Source organism: Schistocerca serialis, chromosome 7 (genome assembly GCF_023864345.2).
Source record: "Schistocerca serialis cubense isolate TAMUIC-IGC-003099 chromosome 7, iqSchSeri2.2, whole genome shotgun sequence".
NCBI lineage: Eukaryota > Metazoa > Arthropoda > Insecta > Orthoptera > Acrididae > Schistocerca > Schistocerca serialis.
In genome coordinates, this window is record NC_064644.1 from 171,496,264 (window position 1) to 171,523,257 (window position 26,994).

The 26,994-nt window shown below is 43.7% G+C and overlaps 1 protein-coding gene across 1 annotated transcript in view; it reads right to left on the reverse strand.

The window, feature by feature from the left end:
* LOC126412761 (thymidine phosphorylase-like) overlaps positions 1-12,135 on the reverse strand; it is a 406,501-nt gene extending 394,366 nt beyond the window's left edge. The window contains exon 1 of the mRNA XM_050082513.1: positions 12,110-12,135. The gene's annotated coding sequence lies outside the window, so the exon portion shown is untranslated. The remainder of the gene's footprint in view (positions 1-12,109) is intronic.
* Positions 12,136-26,994: the final 14,859 nt, after the last annotated feature.

A 26,994-nucleotide genomic window follows, 5' to 3' on the forward strand; every position in this document is an offset into this window, starting at 1 on the left:
GGTCCGCGTCAGAAAGCTTCTCTCCGGGCTTCGGGTTTTCACTGTTCCACCTCCTTTTCGGGCCACTTTGCGTACACCCCCATGGTGTGTTCCTCGCCCTTACCTTCGGCTCGACTTGGCACAGGGCCCGAAAGACTCAGTCCCTCCAGAGACCTTCCGCCGCCGCTTTTATTCCATCCTGGCCACGTATCAGGGCTCTGACGTTCTTTACACTGACGGTTCGATGGTTGCTGGTCGTGTCGGTTATGCGCTAACTCTAGGGGACCATTCCGAAAAACGTTCCTTGCCGGCTGGCTGCAGCGTTTACACTGCTGAGCTGGTCGCCATCTTTCGAGCCCTAGAGTATATCTGCTCCTGCTCAGGTGAGTCCTTCGTGATATGTAGCGATTCCCTGAGCGGTTTACGAGCTCTCGACCAGTATTTCCCTCGTTCTGGTCTGGTGATGGCTATCCAGGAGTCCCTGCATACTCTTGCCCATTGCGGTCACTCTATGGTCTTTGTGTGGACCCCCGGTCATGTCGGTATCCCGGGCAATGAACATGTTGACCGCCTGGCGAAAGAGGCCACCAGGCAACCGTCACTGGACGTTGGCCTCTCAGAGACTGATTTGCTAGCGGTCCTCCGCCGAAAAGTTTTTGCGCTTTGGGACGCTGAATGGCGCGATCGGATCACGCCCAATAAACTCCATGCCATTAAGGAGATGACGACTGTGTGGCGGTCATCCATGCCAGCCAACTGCAGAGACTCAGTCGTCCTTTGTCGACTCCGCATTGACCACTCCCGGCTGACACACAGTTACTTACTGCGTGTGGAGGACCCTCCTCTGTGTCGCTGCGGGGCGGCTTTGACAGTGGCCCACAATCTGTTGGCCTGCCCCCTTTTAGCTGTGGTCAGACGGACATTTGCGCTGCCTGATACGCTCCCTGCCCTTTTAACTGATGACCCTGCTATGGCTGGCTTAGTTTTACGTTTTATTTGGGCAGGTTTTTTTTATCATTTGATATGAGTGTTTATGTTCTATTTTATTGTTTTGTGTAGATCCTGGCCTTTGGCCTACGGTTTTAAACTGAATTTTTAATGTGTTCTCGGTGGTTGGCTTTTCCTTTTTTATTCTATGGTTGGCCAATCACTGCCACACTCCGTGTGATTTTAATTTGTTATGTCTGTTCTTTGCCTGAGTTTTTCTTGTCCTGTGTTGTCTGTTGTCTCTATTATCCGATTTTTTACTCTGTGTGGTAGTTTTTCAGGTTTGGAACAAGGGACTGATGACCGTTGCAGTCTGGTCCCTTTAATCTCACAAACCAACCAACCAACCAACTCTGTCTCACTGATCTTAAGATCTTAAAATACTCTCTTCTTCCTCCGTTGACCACCATCGCTGATCTGGCGCCGTGCAACAGCCGCATCACAGCATTGGTCAATAATGGCGAGACACCCATCCTGTTCATCACCGCTGCGAGGTACACATGATCCACGCGATCAAAAGCATGATCGAAATCTACTGCAACCATCGCCCCCCGGAGGCGGCATGCAGCCGCGAGGGCGACTACGTCACGATAGTCTCCCAAGGCTGTGTGGATATTACTGATGCCGCCAAGACAAGTCTGATCGGCATGCATTCGATTCTCCAGCGACTTTTTGATACGACTGCCCAGGATGCGCATGAAGATCTTGTAGTCACTATTAAGGAGGGTCAAGGGGCGATAATCACAAGGCCGTTTGCCACCACGGGGCTTCGGTATCGGTATCATGAGCCCTTCCGTGAACTGAATGTGAACCGGTACTTCTTGCCGCAGAAGCTCATTAAACATACATAGCCACATCGGTGTCATAATGGTCACAAAGGCACGGTAAAATTCCAACGGGAATCCGTCTGGACCAGGGGACTTGTTGCAGGCACCTCGTGTAATCGCTTCCTCCAGCTCTTCACACGTAATTTCAGATAATCCGTCCGCTTCCCCATTCACGCTCGTCGCGTCTGGGATCTCTTCCAGGACGTTCCCCAGCTCCCTCTGACTCTCCCAGTTGCTCGCATAGAATCTGCTAAAATGATCCGTGAACGCCTGTGCTATGTCCCTACGTGTTGTAAAACGACGGCCATCACCGAGATCGATCTCATGTATTAAATTCTTGCGTCTTCTTCGTCTTTCCTTTATCACATAATGCATCGAGGGAACCTCGTTGGGCAGGAAATCCTGCGACCTCGCGCGTTATCATCGTACCTGCCATCCTCTGCGTCGCAAGTTGCACCAGCTTCGCCTTAACTCGGTGGACGGCCGTCTGGCGTTCTGGTGTAGGTGGTTGAGCTAACAGTTCCCGGAGAGCCGTAAAGTAGAACTCAGTGGTCTGCCTTTGAGAAACCTCCTTCGCGTAACCTATTAAAGTCCTCCGTAAAGCTGGCTTCGCGCACTCGCTCCACCACTGCAGGACAGAACCGAAAGAATTTTGTCGACGGAGGCAGCCATGCCACGCGTCCCCCACCATGCGTCGGCATGCTGTATCTCGCAGGTGGGGGACGTTCATCTTCCAATTGCCTCTCCGTCTCCATACCTGCTGTCTATCAAGGTTAACCGTACAAATGCATGCCTCGTGGTCTGTAAACGCTGTCGGCCATATTTCTGCGTCCACCGTTGACATTGCTAACGCCCTTGAAACGTAGATCCGATTCAAACGGCTCGCGGAGTGGCTGGTAAAAAATGTATATCCTGGTTGGTTGCGATACTTCAGGTCCCATGTATCGACTAATTCCATCCCGTTGACCAGCTCCCTAAGTTCTTGGCTAGTAGTATAGTTAGATTGTTGGTCCTTTCTGTCGAGCGCACAATTAAAATCTCTGCCGAGTATGCAAGCATCGAATCGTCCCTGGAGCAACGGTGTAACTTCATGGGCGTAAAAATCTGCTCTGTCCCTTCTCTTGTCCGAGCCTGACGGTGCGTATATGTTGATCAAACGTATTCCACCTATGGTCACGGCCGTACAACGGGCAGAAGGCAAATACTCTACTTCGTCTGCACGAATCCCTTCCTTTAATAATATAGCTGTGCCAACGCCTCTCTCGTCACACGGGGAACAGTAAATGTCGTAACCGTAAAAGTCCGAGGGGGGAAGTACCCGAACTTCCTGTAATAGTGCTATGTCTAAATCCGCACCCTTTATCGTGTCACTGAGCATCTTGATTTTTACCGGCGTCCCAATGCTATTGATGTTAACATCCTATCCGATAAGCTTGTTGCATGGTGGTCAACGTAGATAGGGTACCGAACGGTCGCTAATTTTACCGTACATAGGCTGCTGTCGGACTAACGTCCCGCGCCGTCCTCTCATATGGTCTGCCGTTATTCCGTGCACTCTGCCGGTCTTACACCGGGAGAGTGCGTGGGAACAGTTCCTCCGGCAGCATCTGTTCCCCATGGGGGTGGGTCTCCTGACCAGTCCCCTAGTGTCCCATCGTTGTCGTGCGGTGCAGGCGCCGTAGCCTCCTCAGTAGCCTGTTGCCGTCTATCGAGCTCCTTCGCTGTGTCTGGAGCATCGTCAGCGGTAGGTCGTGCCGCCGTCCCGCTGGCCACCGTTGCATCCACGCTAGGCAGTTCTTCTGTATCCATGGTCGTCTGTTCTGTACCCGTAAACGTCTCAGAATTGTCTGCTAGATCAGAGTGGTCGTTCTCCACCGTGAGGCGGCGCTTCTTCCGGCGTTTTGGTGATCGCTGTTTACGTTGCCGGGCCTCGGAATCAGAGGTCAGAATGGTCTCCAGTTGTTCGTGGGGGACGTCGGAATCGTGCACCGTCGTATTATCGACGTCTCCGAGTGCCTTATCTGAAGTGGCCGCAAGCGGCACCGAAGAGAGGGCGTCCTGTGACTGCTGCAGGAGGTCCAGCGCAACGTCGTCCTTCCGTGGCTCGCCACTATCTGCCGCTGTCTGTATGTTCTGATACGCGTCTGTCTCGCGGCCCACGTCATCGCGTAATGCGGCGACATAAGTCATGGGGAGCACAGTCGGATGCGGCGTGAGGGGTGGATCATCCCGTGGCAGCTGTAATAACCTTCGTTGAGCACACTCAGAACGTACGTGTCCCTCCTTCCCACACCCAGAGCACGTCCTTGGTTGTCCGTCGTAGATGACAATCGCCCTACAACCGGCAATGTACAAGTATGACGGGACGTGTTTTCGGAGTTCGATGCGTATTTGTCTGACGCCACTGAGGACAGGATACGTCTTGAAACTCGCCCATTTTTCAGCCACGTGGGATAGGACCGTTCCGTAAGGACGCAGGGCGTATGTCACCAATTCTTCTGGCACTGCGAATGGAAGCTCAAAGACGCGGATCGTTCGGAGTCCCATGCCGGCGTGTTCAACTGTTAGCGCACCAAAATTCCCTTCCGAATGACAGAAACGAAGTCCTTGTCGGTGTCGAAGTAGTAGTTCGTCACATGCCGCTTCATTTATGAGCTTGACATAGACCACGCTGCTGACTATAGATAAGTGTATTCCAACCAGAACGTCAGGTTCGATTTTCACCTCGTCCCGTAAATAACGTTCGATCTCGTAAGCCTTCGGTCGAGCACATTCGTTAACAAAACTAAATTTCAGTGTCTATTTGCGGAACGACAAGGCCTGATTCGTTCTATTTCTGAGCCACCGAGGGCACAGAAGATAGCGCGACTACAAGGACTTATCCCTTGTACGCTTCCCGTAAGACCCACATTCCCAACTGTTCACAACCTACATTTATAATGTTCCTAAAGGATATTTGCCCATTCACTCATTACTCGCGCCAGCTAAGGTGACGATTCCCGTAAGAGTTCGGGCAAAGTATGCGCATTCGCACATTGTGAATGTTGGTTGTGAACAGTTGGGAATGTGGGTCTTACGGGAAGCGTGCAAGGGATCAGTCCATGCAGTCGCACTATCCTCTCTGCCCTCGGTGGCTTGAGATGGATAGAGCGTCTGCCATGTAAGCAGGAGGTCCCGGTCGGGGCACACGTTTTCAGCTGTCCCCAATGAGGTATATCAACAACACCTGTTGGCAGCTGAGGGTTTCGTTTAATTGTCATTTCTTTCTAGAGAATTGCATGGTCATCATTCGTATCTGCTCTTTCGGAACAGTTACTATCTTCATAAAATTCTGTTCAGCTGTCCCCATTGAGGTGTATCAACAACACCTGTTGGCAGCTGAGGTTTGATTATCATATCTTTTTAGGGAAGCTGCATGGTCATCGTTGGTATCTGTTCTTTCGGAACAGTTACTATCTACATAAATTTCCGTTCAGTGGTCTGTGACATTTTGAGCATGTAGATGTAAAATTTAGCGTTACATGGTATAGAAAAAACCATCGTTTCCAGTCGTTTCGGAATGGGTAAATACGGGTGCAGTGTGATTTTCCGGGGAATATTGAATCATTTTTCCTGCGAAATAGCGCAATTCCAGTAAGGATCGTTGAGGTGGATTGCGATCACGCACCCTTCTCTCCAAAGTAGACCATAAAGGTTCGATAATTCTGAGATCTGGTGACTGGTGGCCAGGGGAGATGTGACAACTGACCCATTCTCTCAAAACGAGTCCTGGACGCTGCGAGCTGTGTGTACAGGGATCATGTCGTACTGGAACGCAGCATCACCACTGAGGAACGAACATTATACCGAGGGATGGACGTGATGAGCCAAAATGGTCGCATAGTCTTTGGCAGTAATGCAACCTCTCGGATTAACCACAGCGCCCATGGAAAACCGTTATACGGCTGCCCAAACCATTATCGAACCATCGCCATGTTTGGCTCTTGGGACGTGAACTGGGTCAGAAGTTGGAAGCAGTGTGAAAGAAGACTCATCGAACGAAATGGCTTTCTTCGTATGCTCCATACCCCAGGTTTTACGACTTCGGCACCACGTTTCCCTGATACGGGCATTTGTATGACTGATGTGTAGTTTTGGTATTCCACTCCGCCTTGCAATTACCAGCTTTTCCCTTGATGTTGTTTCGGTGAAGACAGGGTTCGCGAGTGCCACGTTGAGTTCTGCAGTGAATTTGCAGCTGTAATCCTTTTATTTTTCCTCCAACTTTCGTCAGCGACCGTCTGTCACAGTCACTCGTCACATACTTTCGCCCGCTTTGTGACTTATCGGACGATGTTTTTCCGCTTTCCCTGTATGCGATATAAATCTTTGATACTGGTGTCCATTGACACATCAAACATTTCGCCTGCCTCGGCTACAGAAGGATCCATCATATGAGCTCGAGCAATTTGCCATCGTTAGAAGTCATTTAGCAGAGGCTCACAGCTACACGTAACACTGTTCCGGCCGCTACTGACCCTTGAAATGTACTGAAGACACGACGCAGGAGCCGGTCGTGATCAAATAAAACAGTGCAATCTACAGGATTGGCTAGCATCCCCATTTATTATGTTCGAGCATGCATTTGTCACGGTCATTCCATTTTTTGTCCAATCACTGTATTTTGCTACGGATAGGAATAAGATAAGAGATTAAGGCATAAACGTAGACATACAAACGGTAATTTTCCTCGTCATGAATTGAGAAATGAAGTTGGGAAGGGAATGACATATATTACGTGGGATGTTTGAGAGTGTGTGTAAACGTAGATGCAGCTTGTGAAACGTGAACTTCTCTTATGTTAACGTAAGGTAAAGCAGCCTGGTAACGTGCTGTCCATGGAGTAAATGCATCGTCTCTTGCGGAGACCAGGTTAGCTTCGCAGTAGAAAGATTCAGACTGTAAAATTCTGTGGTGTTTACATGTCGAAATGTCGGCCGTTGTCGAGATCGTTACGCAGCTGCATTCCCGTAAGCTATTTGAGGTGTGGATGTAGACTAGTGGTGGAAAGAAAAGAATAGCGAATAACAGCCGGAAGAAAAATAAATCGTACTTTCCCGCGAACACGACAGTGCTACGACAGACAAGAGCTGTATGGTAGACAAGAGACACATTTCGCAGTTAATAAATCGTTTTGAGGGCGGAAAAAATTTAATGAAGGTCAGAGAGCAGTCCGAGAAAGGAGCGAATGCGCTGAACTTTCAGAACACGAAAAGTATGGAATGGTTTATTTTGAAACATATGACGCTAATTACGGTCTAGTGTAACGGTGATGCTGCCTCCAGAAAAAAATGATAGAGTCTGTTAGCCAGAAACACTGTGAGGTAATGGAGAACTCGTGTTGGAAACTTCTTAGTCGGTCACGAGAAGGCCGAAAGAAGGTTTTCTTTTAATTTTGTGACGGCGTACGAAGCTAAGCGGCTAGCGGCAACCAGGAAATTCTTCATGGCTTCATAACCACAGAAAGACTTGATAGTAATCCATTTCGAATGCTAGAACGGGTTCGTTCAGAAAATGGTTCTTAGTACATGACTGATTTTTATTTGAAGATGTGTAATACTAAACGACAAAGTAAGGGACGTTAAATTAAGTTGAAACTGTAGATGTCATTTTACTCGACAGAGTATACAAATCGTTATAAACTGGATTACAAGCTACTGTTTAAAAATGACGGAAGTGCTGCATATTTTCTTGCATTTTGTATAACATCTACGATTAATCAAACAGTGTTCCATGCTTCCCCATAGTTACCTCGTTGCATTTTTGCGTATACAAGAGATTTCTTGACCTCTACAAGCTGCCGTTACATGTACAGATTTCTTCACCAACATAAAATAATGATTTTTCTTTGGAACACGCTTAGAACCTGCCTCTATCCTATATAGAATGTCCAGAGTATATTCTACGTTGCGACGCTTAGCATTTGGTTGAAACCTTAGAAGTAAATGTACATACGCAGTATTACTATTGACATCCTGACAACTAGGGCTGGGGAAACGATAGTCGAGCTCGAACAGCAGCCACGTGACATTTGACTCGCGCGGCGCAAGTACGGGCGACACCCGATTCATTACGAGCGAACAGTAATAAGTTATAACTCTACATGAGTCCGCCCCCGATAGCTGAGTGGTCAAATGGTTCAAATGGCTCTAAGCACTATGGGACTTAACATTGAGGTCATCCGTCCCCTAGACATAGAACTACTTAAGCCTAACTAACCTAAGGACATCACACACATCCACGCCCGAGGCAGGATACGAACCTGCAACCGTGGCAGCAGCGCGGTTCCGGACTGAAGCGCCTAGAACCGCTCGGCCACAGCGGCCGGCCGCTGAGTGGTCAGCGGGACAGAATGTCAATCCTAAGGGCCCGGGTTCGACTCCCGGCTGACTCGGAGATTTTCTCTGCTCAGGGTCTAGGTGTTGTGTTGTCCTAATCATCATCGTTTCATCCCCATCGACGCACAACTCGCCGAAGTGACATCAAATCAAAAGACTTGTACCCGGCGAACGGTCTACCCGACGGGAGGCCCTGCTAATTCGACATTTATATTTTACTCTGCTTGAAATAGACAACTGCATGCAACACAGGAGGGAACAGCGTTAAGTCCTACCACCATACAAACTTCTGTTGTATTCCAACAAACTAGCAGTAAAAGTTTTCATATATTAGCTATGGACGCATAAACATTTATGGCGATTTTTAAGAAAAGCTAACAGATAAAGGCGAAAAGCTTGTCCTTAAAAATATTACTTGATTCCTATCCCACTACATGATGTAGTGGTATTTTATTTGGCTATTAGAGACTGTAATAATTTAACAAATGTTACTCATATGGACACTTAGATTACTGCTCGCATATTAAAACTGCTGTGTCTACTTCTTCTGTAGGTGCCGCTGATGTCAGTGTCATTGGGGCGCTACTCCCAACTTCACATCAGGCACGCCTTCGAAAAGCATGACTGCCAAAATGATTACATTGCAGTGTTCCCAGAACACACTTTATTACAAATGCTCCACTTCAAGTCCGGTACAGTGCTAGTCCATAGAAGTTCTGTGTGATACTTAGTCCGATCTCAAGAATAAAATCTTTGCCCTGTTGCAAACGCAGTCTGACACTGTCACTGCCTCTTAGGTCTGATTTGCGACTCAGATTTTAAGTCCCATAGTGCTCAGAGCCATTTTGTTGTCACATTTCTGTACTATTGGCCACCATCATGGAATGATATCACTTCTTCACCGTAGTCGCTGCAGATGTCAATTGACGTGCAACCTAGTTCCCCGTCGTTCGTAACATGAGTGGCGAACCACCGGAACATTGTGGTACTAGCTACGCCTAATGTATGCACATACCCTGTAGCTTTAGGATGGACTATGCGACAGGTTTTCTGACGTAGGTCACAACAAAAATAGCAAGTAGAAACGTTATCAAACTTCCTGGCAGATTAAAACTGTGTGCCCGACCGAGACTCGAACTCGGGACCTTTGCCTTTCGCGGGCAAGTGGTCTACCAACTGAGCTACCCAAGCACGACTCACGGCCCGTCCTCACAGCTTGCCCGCGAAAGGGAAAGGTCCCGAGTTCGAGTCTCGGTCGGGCACACAGTTTTAATCTGCCAGGAAGTTTCATATCAGCGCACACTCCGCTGCAGAGTGAAAATCTCATTCTGGAAACATCCCCCAGGCTGTGGCTAAGCCATGTCTCCGCTATATCCTTTCTTTCAGGAGTGCTAGTTCTGCAAGGTTCGCAGGAGAGCTTCTGTAGAGTTTGGAAGGTAGGAGACGAGATACTGGCAGAAGTAAAGCTGTGAGTACCGGCCGTGAGTCGTGCTTCGGTAGCTCAGTTGGTAGAGCACTTGCCCGCGAAAGGCAAAGGTCCCGAGTTCGAGTCTCGGTCGGGCACACAGTTTTAATCTGCCAGGAAGTTTCATATCAGCGCACACTCCGCTGCAGAGTGAAAATCTCATTCTGGAAACGTTATCAGTTTGGAAAACAGATGGTAACATTAAAATCAAACAAGAAACGAAATTAATTGCACCCAATAAACGTATTGTTTATTTATCTGTTACTGTTTTTACACATGATCTGTATGTAGAAGATATTGTAGCCTCTCTTTCACAGTTTTTATCATTAAAACCCGTAGCACAATAATAAACTAGGAAAAGTCGTGGAAATAGTACGAGCAGAAGTCACTAGATAGCGGAGCAATCGAAATTTCTAGGAAAGCCAAAGGTTTCCGGAGCGTTGATGTAAACTAATAGAGCTATTCGATCAACGTTAAAGCACCACACCACTCACAACTATTGGCACTTCCGCTCAGCTCTCACCATAGAAGATAAATGCGCCTTATGATTCCACTTTTCCAAAAGTTAATTGCACTACCGGCCATTCGGTAGAGAGGATGACGCAACGTTGTAAAATGTGAACATAACCGTTGAAACAAATGGGACTAGCTATTTTAGCGAGTGACCTTGTCTCCTCCACACTCTCTCTTTTCTTCTGTGTTGTGGAAGACGCACCCTTTGATTAGACGGTGCGGTATTTTGTTCTTGTCTGTACATTATAGGACTATACATACGTTTGTAACTACCTTCTCCTAGTCCATTTCTAATCTGTTTCTGCTTTAGCGTTAGACGAGACAACGTGCAAGTCTTGATACGGTGATGCGATTGATCGACCGCCCTTACTGTCGCCTATGTTCAAACTTGGGTGATTAATCAAAGAACCTCTCTTCATTACCTTCTCATGATTAACGAAGTCCGATTACGATTTCTTGAATGCGTTTTTATGCACCTCAGCATTGGCTATTCAAACCTCTGTTACGGATACATGCTGTAGCATCACATTGTTAATGACTCTCCACCAAAACCAGCTACACCGACCATTTAATTTTTTTGTTTTGTTTCAGTGGCTCGTCGTTATAATAATACTTCTCTCTGAAGGACATAGAGAATTTTTTTATTATAAACCTATAGACAACAATTAACATGTATCTTGTTGTGGTAGTCGCCTGCGAAACGAACCTCTCTTATTGCGAAGATACTCATCTATTGTAATTTTCATGGTATTGTGCGTTTGTTTGAGTAATAGAATAGTAATTTGATACAGCGCCACTTAAAGTGTCATGCTCTGGAGATTTTCAGGTGCTTCCTTTTACTTTTAATTTGATATTAAAAAGTTAATCATATTTTAAACACAAATGTTTTTCAGAACAACGCCAATCACATTCGTACGGAAAAAGGAGTGAGAAGTCCGAGGAGGTGAGCAATAACTACTTCATACGCTGTTTAACCTGTGGATACTAGTATTTCTATTTCACGAACGAAATATAATGAAGTGTTGGGTCATACGAAATGTATATGACAGAAGATTGCGTTATCTCGTGTAGTCGTAGAAACGACCGTTGCGCAATATTTCTTTATATCACAGTCTTTTATATACTATGTTTTTAACAGGTGGTGCTGCTGCTTCTTGTGATTATGCTTTCAGCGGTTTAATGGCTTGTTCCTAAGGTAGAGATATTAGGAGATAATTCACTCCTCTTATTCAGTTTCTCTTGCGGCCACAGAATCTTTGTATTGTCTCATCATACATTCTTCCAAAGCATTGTGCAGTTTTTATAATTGCTTGTAACACAATTATTCGCACCCATTTACACCCACATAAAATATTTTCTCATATCCATCTTGATGCACAATGTGTTAACGACTAATATGGTATAAAATAATATTTCAACATAAATTAAATCAAAATAAGTCCAAGTGCATTTATAATTTAGTTACATTGTTGCAACAAGGGTGTCCTATAATCCGGCCAGTTTTCCTTGACCGAATGGCTCCTAGCTCTGAACGGACAATGTTTTCCGTCAATATCGACCTTAACGATAAAACAATACCATCTGCAGTAGCATTGCTTCATTAATTTGTATGTTGCATTGTGCTGTAATTCTTGTTTCTATTAAAGTAGCGATGTACTAGTTCCTCGTTCACTGCGGGCGGTATCTGCGTTTTATTCTTGGAAATGAATAGGCAAAATTACTATCTTTGCTTTCACAGAAGCACGTTCAAAAATAAATTGGCACATAGAAACTGCGAAAGCCATGTCTGCGAAGCTGCATCAGAACACCCCGTGTTTCATATTCCAACACGACGACGTCCTAACACATGTTCCGCGGAACGTACAGGCCTCCTTCATATACAGTACATATTATCAGGTCATTAATAAGTACTTCACGATGGCACAATTTTTTAGTCTAAAGAAAATTGGTCGTGTACTTACGTTGGTGATTGTCGAAGATATTTTCGTGTCGCTACTGCAGTGCAGGCTTTGTGGGAGAAGCTAACGAACTGAGTCGTACTTCCATCCTGCGTACACCAGCTATTAAGACGGCCTCACTCTTTTAATGAGCAAGTGGAAAAACCAGCCGGTGCGACAAGAGACGGTTGCTTCGTTCATGAGTCATGCCACGTACTTTACAAAAGGAACATTTCAGTGAAGTGAAATACTGAATGAAAGCAGTGATATTGCTATAGACTGATCATTGCTTTTGAGGTAGTTAACTGTCTGAAATGTGAGTATGAAAAGGATAACACATATTAATTACAGAAAACGTTATTAAGTGCATCAGCCACAAGGAATGAGTAGGCCTATGGAGATACTTTATCTGGTCAAAAATATGCATACACTTATTAAGGGACGGTAATGTGGGTGTGTCTAGGGCTGCCATGTATCCTCGTTTCCCCACACTTGTCCTAATTTCGAGGGCGTCCTGGGATGTTGTTGTACAACTGTCGGCGTTAAACTCGGTCGTTTCTTCTGTCTGGAGAGATTCGATTGACTGGAAACAAATAAATTTTATTAAATCTTAGTTTACTCTGAGGTGGCAAAAGTAATGGGATAGCAATATGTGCATATTCGGATGGCGGTAGTATCGCTTACACATGAGGTAAAAGGGCAGTGAATTGGCGGAGTTGTCTTTTGTACTCATGCGATTCATGTTAAACTGTTTCCGATGTGATTATGACTGCACGACGGGAATTAGCAGACTGTGAACGCGGAATGATAGTTGGAGCTAGACGCATGGGACATACCATTTCGGAAATCGTTAGGGAATTCAGTATTCCGCAGTCTACAGTGTCAAGAGTGTGCCGAGAATACCGAATTTCAGGCATTCCTCTTGTAAGACGTGTATATTTCTATTGTCTACTGTCAAACCACAATTTATGAAACATGTTTATATTTTATTGATAGGATTAAGTAGGAGTAATTAATATTTGTGATTTTGGAAATAATTGTGATAGCAGGGAAGGTCTGCACCAAAGTATTGTAGGCGGGAGAGACCACACATTGATATAGTTTTAAAAAGAGCTGGAGAGACCGCATATGGATACATTTTAAGAAAAGAGCGGGAAAGACCGCGCATTGATACATTTTGTAATGGTAGCAGGGATTGTCTGCACCAGAAAGCATTGTTGGCGGGAGAGACCGCACTTTAGCGTTCGTAGGAAGTCAGTAGTAAGCGAGATGTGAAGCGAGTCGGTAGCAGGTCTGAAGCGAGAGGTTGAGAGGAACGGTATGCCTGCCAGCCACCAGCTATGATTTACAAGAGATTATACACGGATGTACAGAGACATCAGCTAACTATTATCATAAGAGGAACTAATGTTATTGAATGTCTTTTTTTTTTTTTTTTTTGAGAAACTCAAGACTACTGAAGGTATGTTTGCGCAATGCTAGTTGTAAGATTATTGTAAAAAGTAAGTCCCATTAGAACGTTTGTAAAATCATTTCATTGCCAGCAGTAAATATCTGAAGAAACGTTTTCAGAATATAATTAATTTTTCCCAGCAATATTGCACTACTGATTATAATCCATCCCAAAAACCATCACCGTAAAGCTTTGCAAAATTTTATTGTTGTCAAGGAAATGTTTAACTATGAATTACGTAACTTCAGTCAAATCAATTAAAGAATAACGTCAGCTTTGGTAATAAATACAGCCACTTATTATGACAGCCCACCAGCAGCTAATAGAGTATAGTAAAACAGAGTAAGTATATTCACGTCGCAGTTCGATGTAGCAGTCAGATGGAGATACAGTAACAGCAAAAAAGGTAAGGAACAATTTTGGGTTTTGCAGGTAACGACTGAGGGCCACGACGACGACACATTCTATGTTTCGTCGAAATAATCAGAAAATCACTTTTAATAAGCAGCATTTAAATTTCTATGCGAAGATTGCACTTATTATTATTGAGAAAGAGAATTAATTTCAAAGGGAAGATTTCATTTGTTATTATTAAGCAAGAGCTAGAAATCCTAAGGGAAGGTTTCATAGGTTATCGTAGGAGGGAAGGTTGCGTAACAAAAGAGGTATAGAGGAGATGGGAAGGTTTCACTCTTACCACGGAAAACGCCGTGGCCGATGGCCTTCACTTAACGACCGAGGGCAGCTGCGTTTGCGTAGAGTCTTCAGTACTAACAGAGGAGCAACACTGCGTGAAATAACCGCAGAATCAATGCGGGACGTACGATGAACATATCCATTAGGACAGGGCGACAAAATTTGGCGGTAATGGGCTATGGCAGCAGACGATCGACGGAGTACCATTGCTAACAGCCAGCCCCGGATGTACGATATTTCCGAACGGGGGCAAAAACGTGATAGTGGCGCCCACTCCCCCTCTCCTGCCCTCTACTGTTTGAGATAGGACTTCAAAAATTTAAAAAAATTCAGAAATATGTTCATTTTGTAGCACACATCTTTCTGAAGAGTTTGATATGCAAAACATGTATGTTCGAGGAAATTTAAGGCATGTTATTTGGTCGTAAGAGTGCCAAAGTGCAGTGCCTTGCATCTTCGCGCAGCATTCTTCTATCGCATGTCACTGTATTCCACTCTGTGGAATTCAAAAGTGCATGTTTTTTAATGCAAGCCATCAAATCTTTATTCAGGACAGTGGAAATTAAAATGTCCTGCGGTGCCTCTCCTGCTACCAGTAGGCCGGTTTGACATCATAGTCCCCTTACAAAAAAGTCCACAATTTATACTGAGAGAGATTATTTGTGACAGGAAGATTAAGAAAATTTGCTCTCTTTATTACCTGTCAGATAATAACTTTCTTCAGAAAATTTACACTCTCTGTTGCCTGTCAGCTAATAACTTTCTCTTCTGTATGACATAAAATTAAATATAGGAAACATAAAACCAGTAAAGACAAAAGATAAGTAAGACAGTATAAATTTTTTCCGTCAAACGTTTTGCTGCATGAAAAATCAAAATGTCGACGTCTAATACTGGAAAAGAAGTTAATACGAGTAGCAATCAGAGCTGGTATGGTTTCTCGATTTGATCACATCTGTTTCGTCACTGTCTGCTATATAAAAACGAATAGGCCTTTCTAATATTGTAGCAGTTGTAACGCACGCCAAATAAGCGAGATTGATTTGGCACAAATGGTCATTTTTATCTACCTTATTTACATAAATAACACGACAGAATATATTTCACGAAGCACCAATATCAAATGCCTATTAGATCCACTGCAAGCAAAAAATTTTATGTTACGAAATAGTTTTACATTTCATTCATACGCTACAGTTTCTCAAGCATGAGATCTAAAAATGGTAGTAATTACGAAATTTTTATACAAAGTTGGAATCATCATATTCCTCCATATAATTTGTGTGATGTCCCCGTTTCTTCTCCTTCCCCTTTCTAACAAACAATCTTGTTATCACTGATTCTGTAATTATTCCTGCCATTGTCAACACTTATTCTCTGGTTAACTTCACTAACCCTACCATATTCACCGGTTCAGTTATACCGCCTTTATTAGCCAGTTAGGCGTTATTACGTGTTCTTGTAACGCGTTTTCCGCGCTATTCCCATTAGATTTAAGCGGCTGCTATCCGGGGACTGTACAACCGGTCCTTAGCAGAGTAGCGACCTAGCAAAAATTTTATATCAAAATTACATTTTCTTGGGTGCAACGAGAAGATTATATGTGATCTTTCTTACCTGTTATTCTTGTTTGTCATTTATTTCCACTCTAGTAGTCTGAATCTATGGATTTCGCTAATAATTAGAACAACGCTTATCATTCGCACACCCAATCAATCACATAAACAAACAGCATTTGGTATTCGTCCGATCGGGTTAATTCAGCTCAGGTCGTATAGGGCCGTCCCCTTTTGTCTGCGGGAAACTTTTTTTATTTCTAGATGCGACAGATTCCCCTGGCAGAGACATCCCGTAGCTATGCATGCATTCAAAAATCAACGTATGATTCGCTCAGAAATCAACTTAGAATGTGTTAAAATGTTCAAAAATCGACAGGGATGCGTTTCAAAACTCTATGAACAATTGATAGACCAACGTGCGCTGAATGCTAGGCGCTTTCTTTGAGAATATGAATTTGGCGCCCCCTGAAATTGCCGCCCACGGCAGATACCCCTCTCTGCTCTCAGCTCCCCAGTCACTCCCCCCCCCCCCCCCCCCCCCCCCCCCCCGCCCATGCTCCGGTCCTGCTAACGGGGCACAGCATCACCTGCAGCGCCATTCGCGGGATCGTGACCATATCGGTGGGACCCTAGACGACTAAAAAACCGTGGTCTTGTCAGATGAGTCCCAATTTGATTTGGAAAGAACTGATGATAGGATTCGAGTGTGGCAGAGATACCCCAAGGAGTCATGGATGCAGGTTGTTAACAATGCACTGTGAAAGTTGGTGGTGGCTTAGTAATGGAGTGGACTGTATTTACATGGAATGGATTTGGTCCTCTGGTCCAACTGAACAGATTATTCATTGAAAATAGTTACGTTCGGCTTCTAGGAGAACACATGCAGCCATTCATAGACCTCATCTTCCCAAACAACGATGGAATTTTTAAGGATAACAATGCGCCAATTCATAGGGCCATAATTGTTCGCGATTGGTTTGAAGAACATTCTGGACAGTTTGAACGAGTGGTTTGGCCACCCAGGTCGCCCGTCCTGAATACCATCGAACATTTATTGGACACAATCGAGAGGTTAGTTCGTGTAGAAACTCTGCACCAGCAATACTTTCGCAATTATGGATAGCTACACGTAGGAGCAGCATGGTTCAGTATGCCTGCGGGGAATTTCCAATGACTTTTTGAGTCATGCCACTAGCCCTGGCGAAAGAGGTCTGACATGATATTAGTTATCAGGCGACTTTCGTCACCTCAATGTAACGCGTAGCAAGTTTCGTTCGTTTTTGTGGTATCGATAGCAACGATGCCACGGCGTGGGTGCAAGTTCATAAGTTGGCACTACGAGACACCGACGACAGCGCCCTCTAGCACGCGCTGTTCAGATCTACGAGCTCCGCTGCAGATTCTACCCATTTGATCAAGAGCAGATGGCCGGGACACTTCACTTCAGCAAGATACTTTGCTCTACTTACGACGGGTCTAAAGCTTGCTCATCATTGCAAAGTTATGTAACCATTTATTACCTGTTTTAGCCTATAGTAAACATCTATAATTTGACGTGCAATACCGACGTGTCTTACCTTTTCCTGCTCCTACTCACTTCCTACATTCGGCCAACCTTTCAGTTTTCAGGAGCAGACCGCCTTCCAGGCGCGATACAAAAATTTTGCGTTAAAAAAATCAGCTGCAACCAGGCTCAGACGCTCTCCTAAACACATACTTTTTTTACTTATTTGATGAGAACAATGAGGAAGCTGTTGACAATCTACGTTTGAGTGCATAGTGTCATTTATGTCATACTGCTTAAAAATAGTAAACACGGTAATTATTCAGTCATAAACTTGGAGATGTTGAAAGAATCAGGCAATCAATTGCAAATGTAAAATTTATTGACTTAGACTTCGACAATTTTAAAATTCTCTTCTTCAGAGGATATAATTGATCTTGTTACATCACATGCTAATAGAGGACATTGAATAAAGCCAAAGGGCACGTAAGAGCTTTCTTGACGGCTTTAAGCCGCTGGTCATTGTATAGCGTCTCTTCACCGCTCTCCCCTTATTTTGGGGAGCATGTCGTTATCCTCATAACACTTTCTCTGTATATTAATTTAAAACCATTTTCCATTGATATAGTAACATTTACACGTAAGTAGTTTATTCTTAGCATTTCGGCACATCCTTGTAATGTTTTGAACCTAATCTGAATTTTGGAATTTGTTGCCTGTTCTGCCTCAGTTGAAGTTCGTACACTTCTCTAACGCTAAGCGAAAGTGTCTCCGTTTCAGCAATTGGCTTTTATCAACTTTTAGTTCATGTTCCCCATCCCCCCTCTTCCTCAAAGTGTTTGGTTCATTTTAATAGAACTACGTACTACATGCGCAGCGAAATGTAGTTGCTGTGTTACTCTCTCACAAACATTGTTCGTAAACTTTTTAGTGGTAAGCGGAAGCTTCTCCATTTTAGCTATAAAGCTATAATAAATTTTAGTTCATGCAGTCTCAGCGCGTTTCTTAAGCACACATATTTAGCGGACTCTTCCATTAGTGTTAGAGCGTGTTCATTTGGACAGTTGAGTTTTGCTATTTGCCATAAGCACATGCATACCTTTATAATCCAGGTGCCATCATTGCACTGTGTTATATATATATATATATATATATATATATATATATATATATATAACACAGTGCAATGATGGCACCTGGATTATAAAGGTATGCATGTGCTATATATATATCCTCCCCCCGTGAACCATGGACCTTGCCGTTGGTGGGGAGGCTTGCGTGACTCAGCGATACAGATAGCCGTACCGTAGGTGCAACGACAACGGAGGGGTATCTGTTGAGAGGCCAGACAAACGTGTGGTTCCTGTAGAGGGGCAGCAGCCTTTTCAGTAGTTGCAGGAGCAACAGTCTGGATGATTGAATGATCTGGCCTTGTAACACTAACCAAAACGGCCTAGCTGTGCTGGTACTGAGAACGGCTGAAAGCAAGGGGAAACTACGGCCGTAATTTTTCCCGGGGGCATGCAGCTTTAAATAACGAGGTAAAATAGTCCCCCATTCGGATCTCCGAGCGGGGATTACTCAGGAGGACGTAGCTAGCAGGAGAAAGAAAACTGGCGTTCTACGGATCGGAGCGTGGAATCTCAGATCCATTAATGGGGCAGACAGGTTAGAAAAATTAAAAAGGGAAATGGATAGGTTAAAGTTATATATAGTGGGAATTAGTGAAGTTCGGTGGCAGGTTATGCAGGAGTAGGTTTAATAATGAATAAAAGAAATAGGAATTCGGTTTGTAAGTAAGCTGTTTAGGTTTTTATGTCGGTAACGCCACGTAGCGCTCTGTATGAAAATCACTGGCTGTGCTGTGTGCAGTCTATGGCTGGTTGGCATTGTTGTAATATTCGCTATTGTAGTGTTGGGCATTTTGATGTGGACAGCACGTAGCGTTGCGCAGTTGGTGAGCCGCCAGCAGTGGTGGATGTGGGGAGAGAGATGGCGGAGTTTTGAGAGCAGATGATCTGGACTTGTGTCCGTCAGAGACAGTAAATGTCTAAGACTGGATGTCATGAACTGATATATATATATAATGACTTTTGAACACTATTAAGGTAAATACATTGTTTGTTCTCTACCAAAATCTTTCATTTGCTAACTATGCCTATCAGTAGTTAGTGATTTCAGTAGTTACTTATAAGCTGGCCAAATACCTAACAAAGTTGATGACTCCTATAGTCGGCCGGTGTGAACATCACATCAAAAACTCCCAGATGTTCATTGAGAAAATCAAAGAGATTAGAGTTGGTCCAAATGACATTTTAGTCAGCCTGGATGTGGTATCGCTGTTCACAAAAGTTCCTGTGGAGTACACCTTGAAAATGCTGGCGGATCTTTTTCCTCCTGAAACTATAAAATTGTTCCGGCACGTCATGACGACGACCTACTTCTTGTATGGTAATAAATTTTATGGAATGACAGACGGTATGGCGATGGGCTCTCCGTTGTCTCCATCACTGGCTGACTTTTTATGGAGAATTTTGAAGAACGTGAATTAAATTCGGCTCCCCTCCGTCCATCCTTATTTTATCGTTACGTTGACGATACATTTATTATCTGGCCACGCGGCGCAGAAGCTCTCGAACAATTCATGGAACACATGAACAGCGTACATTCGAACATCCAGTTCACTGTCGAGATGGAGAAGGAAGGGAGACTGCCTTTCTTAGACGTTTTAGTACAACGACAGGCGGACGGGCGTCTTGGGCACTCTGTATACCGTAAGCCGACGCATACTGATTTATACCTGAATGCACAGAGTTTCCATCATCCTGCTCAGAAGAGAGCCGTTTTGAACACGTTGGTATATAGAGCAAATGAGGTGGACCACTTAAAGTCCGAGATTAACCACCTGAAGAACGTGTTCCGAAAGAATGGCTATGGTGCACGCGATATAAAGGCAGCGTTCTCCAAAAGAAGGAAACGTGAAAATGCTGCATCCTCACAGGATGAAACACCGATTGCGGTTCTTCCTTTTTGTGGCGCGATTTCCAGCAAAATAGGAAGAGTCCTGCGTAGACGTGGTATAAGACCGATTTTTCGTCCTCCTAAGAAAATTAAGGAGATGATGCGCCCTGTTAAGGACAATCTCGGCCTCAGGGTTTATAATATACCCTGTGAGTGTGGAAGCAATTATGTAGGTCAGACGATTCGTACCGTTTCCGACCGCTTTGCAGAACACCAACGCCATATTAAAAGTAGAGAACTGGAGAAATCGGCAATTGCGGAGCACAGCCTCACGAACAAACATAAAATATTGTTCGATGAAGCTAAAATTGTGTTCCATGCCTTCACTTACTAGGATTCTGTTATTAAGGAGGCTGTTGAAATAAGAATGAGCCAAAAGAACTTTAACCGCGATAGCGGATACCATCTGAGCTGTGCATGGAAACGAGCGCTTGATGCAGAGAAGCAGCAGAGACGTTCCTTCCCAGGTTTACATTCAAACGGAAGCGGTGGCGCCACCGGCGCACACAGTGACACGGTCTGAGACAGCAGTACGTAATCGCCGACCAGTCATAAGCTGACCAATCAGAAGACGACTTCGGGCTGTATAGAGGCTACCATAGCAGCAGTGGAGACAGTCAGCTCCTGACGATGACGATAGAGGTAATCGTCGAAAGCTCGAGATTTTATCTAGAACTGGCGCGGCAAGAATACCGAGAATGTTTTACACAGAAGTCCCGTCGCGAAAAACTTCGTTCCCAGTGATTTCAGTAGTTTAGCTGGCAGTATTGGCGCTCGCTTTATTGCTGTAGTTCGAGTAACGAAGAATTTTGTGTGGTGAGTGATTCATGAAAGGTATAGGTTATTGTTAGTCGGGGCTATTCTTTTGTATGGACTATTGAAAGTCAGATTGCGTTGTGCTAAAAATATTGTCAGTTTAGTGTTGATTAGAATAAGTAAAGAGCGAAATGTCTGAGTACGTTCAGTTCTGCTTAGCTGTTTGAAAATCAAACACTGTAAGGGGTTTATCAGCACAATCATTCATAAATTTTTCTAAGGGGAGGTTTCATAGGGTAAGCTACTACAAACAGCATAGTGAACGCATTATTGTGGCCAAGATAGAAACGAAACCCACGCCTACCACAGTAGAACAAGTTTATATGCCAACCAGCTCCGCAGAGGACGAAGAGATCGATGAAATGTTTGATGAGATAAAAGAAAATATTCCGATAGAGAAGGGAGACGAAACTTTAACAATCATGGGTGTCTGGAATTCGATAGTAGGAAAAGGAAGAGAAGGAAACGTAGCAGGTGAATATGGATTGGGGCTAAGAAATGAAAGAGGAAGCCGCCTGGTAGAACTTTGCACAGAGCATAACTTAATCATAGCTAACACTTGGTTCAAGAATCATGTAAGAAGGTTGTATACATGGAAGACGACTGGAGACACTGGTAGATTTCAGATAGATTATATAATAGTAAGACAGATATTTAGGAACCAGGTTTTAAATTGTAAGACATTTCCAGGGGCACTCTCACCACAATCTATTGGTTATGAATTGTAGATTAAAACTGAAGGAACTGAAAAAGGGTGGAAATTTAAGGAGATGGGACCTGGATAAACTGAATGAACCAGAGGTTGTAGAGAGTTTCAGGGAGAGCACAAGCGAACAATTGACAGGAATGGGGGAAAGAAATACAGTAGAAGAAGAATGGGTAGCTCTGAGGGATGAAGTAGTGAAGGTAGCAGACGATCAAGTAGGTAAAAAGACGAGGGCTAATAGAAATTCTTGGGTAACAGAAGAAATATTGAATTTAATTGATGAAAGGAGAAAATATAAAAATGCAGTAAATGAAGCAGGCAAAAAGGAATACAAACGTCTCAAAAATGAGATCGACAGGAAGTGCAAAATAGTTAAGCAGGGATGGCTAGAGGACAAATGTAAGGATTTAGAGGCATATATCACTAGGGGTGAGATAGATACTGCCTACAGGAAAATTAAAGAGACCTTTGGAGAAAAGAGAACCACTTGTATGAATATCAAGAGCTCAGATGGAAAACCAGTTCTAAGCAAAGAAGGAAAAGCAGTAAGGTGGAAGGAGTATATATAGTGTCTATACATGGGCGATGTACTTGAGCACAATATTATCGAAATGGAAGAGGATGTAGATGAAGATGTAATGGGAGATATGGTTCTGCGTGAAGAGTTTGACAGAGCACTGAAAGACCTGAGTCGAAACAAAGCCCTGGGAGTAGACAACATTCCATTAGAACTACTGACATCCTTGGGAGAGCCAGTCCTGACAAAACTCTGCAATCTGGTGAGCAAGATGTATGAGACAGGCGAAATACCCTCAGACTTCAAGAAGAATATAATAATTCCAATCCCAAAGAAAGCAGGTGTTAACACATGTGCAAATTACCGAACTACCAGTTTAATAAGTCACGGCTGCAAAATACTAACACGAATTCTTTATCGACGACTGGAAAAACTGGTAGAAGCCGACCTAGGGGAAGATCAGTTTGGATTCGGTACAGATGTTGGAACAAGTGAGGCAATACTGACCCTACGACTTATCGTAGAAGATAGATTAAGGAAAGGCAAACCTACTTTCCTAGCATTTGTAGACTCATACACAGCTTTTGACAAAGTTGACTGGAATACTCTCTTTCAAATTCTGAAGATGGCAGGGGTAAAATACAGGGAGCGAAAGGCTGTTTGCAATTTGTACAGAAAATGTATGGCAGTTATGAGTCCAGGGGCTTGAAAGGGATGGAGGATTGGGAAGGGAGTGAGACAGGGTTGTAGCCTCTCCCCAATGTTTTTCATCCGTATATTGAACAAGCAGTAATGGAAACAAAAGAAAAATTCGGAGTAGGAATTAAAATCCATGGAGAAGAAATAAAATCTTTGAGTATTGCAGATGACATTGTAATTCTGTCAGAGGCAACAAAGGACCTGGAAGAGCAGTTGAACGGAATGGACAGTGTCTTGAAAGGAAGATATAAGATGAATGCCAACAAAAGAAAAACGAGAATAATGGAATGTAGTCGAATTAAATCGGTAGATGCTGAGGGAATTAGATTATGAAATGAGAAGCTTAAAGTAGTAAATGAGTTTTTCTATTTGGTGACCAAAATAACTGATATTGGTCGAAGTAGAGAGGACATAAAATGTAGACTGGCAATGGCAAGGAAAGCGTTCCCGAAGAAGAGAAATTTGTTAGCATCGAGTATCGATTTAAGTGTCAGGAAGTCGTTTCTGAAAGTATTTGTATGGAGTGTAACCATGTATGGGTGTGTAACGTGGACGAAAAATAGTTTAGACAAGAAGAGAATAGAAGCTTTCAAAATGTGGTCGTACAGAAGAATACTGAAGATTAGATGGGTATTTCACATAATTAATGAGGAGGTATTGAATAGAACTGGGGAGAAGAGGAGTTTGTATCACACCGATTCACTGTTGCACTCGTTGAATGAAAGAATTATTTAGTGCTTCCAGTGTTGCCTGCTGAAGAGAATTACAAACATGCACGATAAGTTCCTGCATGTCCTCTGGAGTTGTTGGAATATCGCCATAGACAATGTCTTTAATGCATCCTCAAAAAAAAAAAAAAAAAAAGTTCAGAGGATTTATATCAGGAGACCTAGCAGGCCAAGTAGCTGTTCCTCCTCGACCAATCCATTTAGCAGGATACCTTCGGTTCAGAACACAACGTGCACGCAAGGTATTATGTGCTGGACATCCATCGTGTTGATACCACATAAGAATTCTGGTACTTAGTGGCACTTACTCCAGAAGAGGAGGAAGAATTCGCCTGAGGAAATTGGCATACGTTATGCCGTTTAGACTACCATTGATGAAATAACGGCCAATAATTGTAGTACCAAGCATACCAGACAAGACTCTCCATTGACGCTGATGTTCCACCTGTCCCAGCCATTGTGGGTTGTCACTGGGCCAATAATGCATGTTCCTAGTATTTACGTGTCCTTTATTTGAGAAGGAACATTCATCGGTAAATGGAACATTGAAGAAGAAGAAGTTTGGGTTGGCGAGGATTTACTGCTGTGCCCACTGACAGAACTGTACACGATTCTGGAAATCGTTCTCGTGCAATTCTTGATGTAGGTGTACAGGATAAGGATGGAACCGTTGACGTGCAAGAATACGATGTACACCAGTTTTAGGAATGCTAATCTCGTGTTCAAGCTGGATCCATAGCAACGGAAGCGAGAATAGTAACTTCTGCAGCTTCATCTGTGCGAGTGCTACGACGATTGCGTTGTATTGGGTTGAAACATCCAGTTTCCTGAAGCATTGCAACAAGACGAGAAAACATCCGTCGGGAAGGTGGGTTCTTGTCAGGAAATCGCTCTCTGTAAAGTTCCGCTGTGTGCGTAGCATTTTGCCTACCTTCAGCAACAACAACAACAACAATAAAAGAAACGAAATGTAGATGCAGTTTGTAGGAAGGACAGCCTTTACTGTATACCTACTCTACAAAATAGTATTTAAAAGGCCTAAACTAATGTAGTAAATGTACCCGTACATAAGAAAACAGTATCGCAATTATTGTTCTGCTGATTACATTCCTCATAGATGAGTAGTATTTCTACCTTCTCTTCGTTGGTGTACATTCTACTCACACAACTCTTCAACTGACGATGGTTGAAGGAATGACGGGTGCGCATTCTACTTAGGTTTACATTTGTCCTCTGTCAATGTCAGCACGTGGATGTGTTCCATTACCCCGAGTACCTGCAATAAGCGCTCCGAGCGTCAACGTCAATGTTGTGTTATGTAATTAATAACGTTGTGTTTCAGTGAATGATACGCTGTGATACATTATTGAATAAGTCTTTAGGAGACGAAATGATTACCGAATAAAAAATACAGGGTGCCATTTAAAAAAAGTCATACCACTGTCATATCTTGGAAAAAACTGAGCTACAACGAAGGCAATCATGCTGATTGATGTCCCGCTTACGGCTAAAGAACGTTTGCTTGAAACATTTTGTAATTTTTATCTGGACAAACAGTTATTTAGGGTGGTCAAGAGAAATAGGACATCCTTTCACCTCTACGAGAGCTTTATGGTATAGGCCACTACATTTGGCATTTAATCTTCAAATCTGACATTGCGTGTTGCTGCCGTCTTAAGTCACAGCTTGTGATTTGTGTTCGTCAGACGAATGGTTTATGTGACAACAGCAATTTGGCTTAATTAAATGTACTTTATCGGTATGTCATGTAAGAAGTGATTACGCTTACCTTACAATTTTTTTTCTACATATCTTATTTCATTGTTTTGTTACAAATATATTTGGTAACAACCAATGTAACTTTTAGGGTTCATTACATCTTCTGAAACTGGCAATTCTAAAATTGTCGATACCTAGGTCAAGGGTTCCAGTAAACCTTTATTCGCAACTGGTTGGCTGATTCGTTCAACCTCTGCTCTAATTGTTTTCTTTTCTTCATTGTCTCACTTGGTCTTATTTTTCTCTCTAGATTCGTATATAAATAGTAAACTATTCGGATTCCCTATGGCAACTATTTGTTTTTTCTTGGATATCATACATTTTGCACCAGTACACACTACAGACAATGTTTTACTGTGTGAAGACATCAAGGTGCCTTGATTGTTGTTCTCAAGACCTTTGTCATAACTGCAGTTCCAGAAAATTTCTTTTTTCTAAGAAAATATTGATCGTCATCTAGCTGATCTTCCCTTTTATTTAGAGCTAAGCTTTTCCCCACAATTTTGCTCTTGTACTCCTCTACCACGTATATTGCACACATCTCCTCCTCCCGGACTCTACGCCCACCTCGTCCTTTCCCACCATCTGTCTGTAGGACGTTATCTATTCCAGTCTATAACTATTTTCAGTGAAATAATGCGATTTGCCTTTGCAGTGCCAAATCTGAACAATGTAATTCCCATGTAATTGAAACCACAGCGTAGAAATTACGAACTATTCACAGAAAGGATTATGCACATCTGTAAGTGCACCATTCACATTAAAGAAAGTAGTGTGCAATATACGCAATGGACTATAATATTTAACTCAAGACCGGATTGACTACAATGTTTTTTGTTACAGCTGTTGGAGTTCTCCACTACTGGGCTGTAATTCTTACTGGTTTATCGGGATACTTGGACTGAGGACCCGCGGGACATTGACAGACGACAATAAAACAATATTAATTATCACACATTTTTCTGTGCAATATTCATCTCATAGCTGTGGCCTCAGCGACTGCCCGTTGCTACGTAGACTGCAGCGGAATCTGCTTGTCATGAGTGGCAGATTCAGGCCTGCTGGAGGTCATCATGTCAGCAGAAGCACCGGCGGGCATTCGCGGTATGGTGGGTTGCATGTATGACGATCCATAGGTACTTCCAAAACAGGAGTTCGCTGTGAAGAAAGCGTGACCACGATACATGTGTAACTGATACACACGATGCTCTCTGGTCACCGTTCACGTTGTCCTATCAGATGGACCACAGCGCCGGCCGCTGTGGCCGAGCGGTTCTAGGCGCTTCAGTCGGGAACCGCGCTGCTGCTACGGTCGCAGGTTCGAATACTGCCTAGGGCATGGCTGTATGTGATGTCCTTGGGTTAGTTAGGTTTAAGTAGCTCTGATGATCTCAGATGTTAAGTCCCATAGTGTTCAGAGTCATTTGTAGC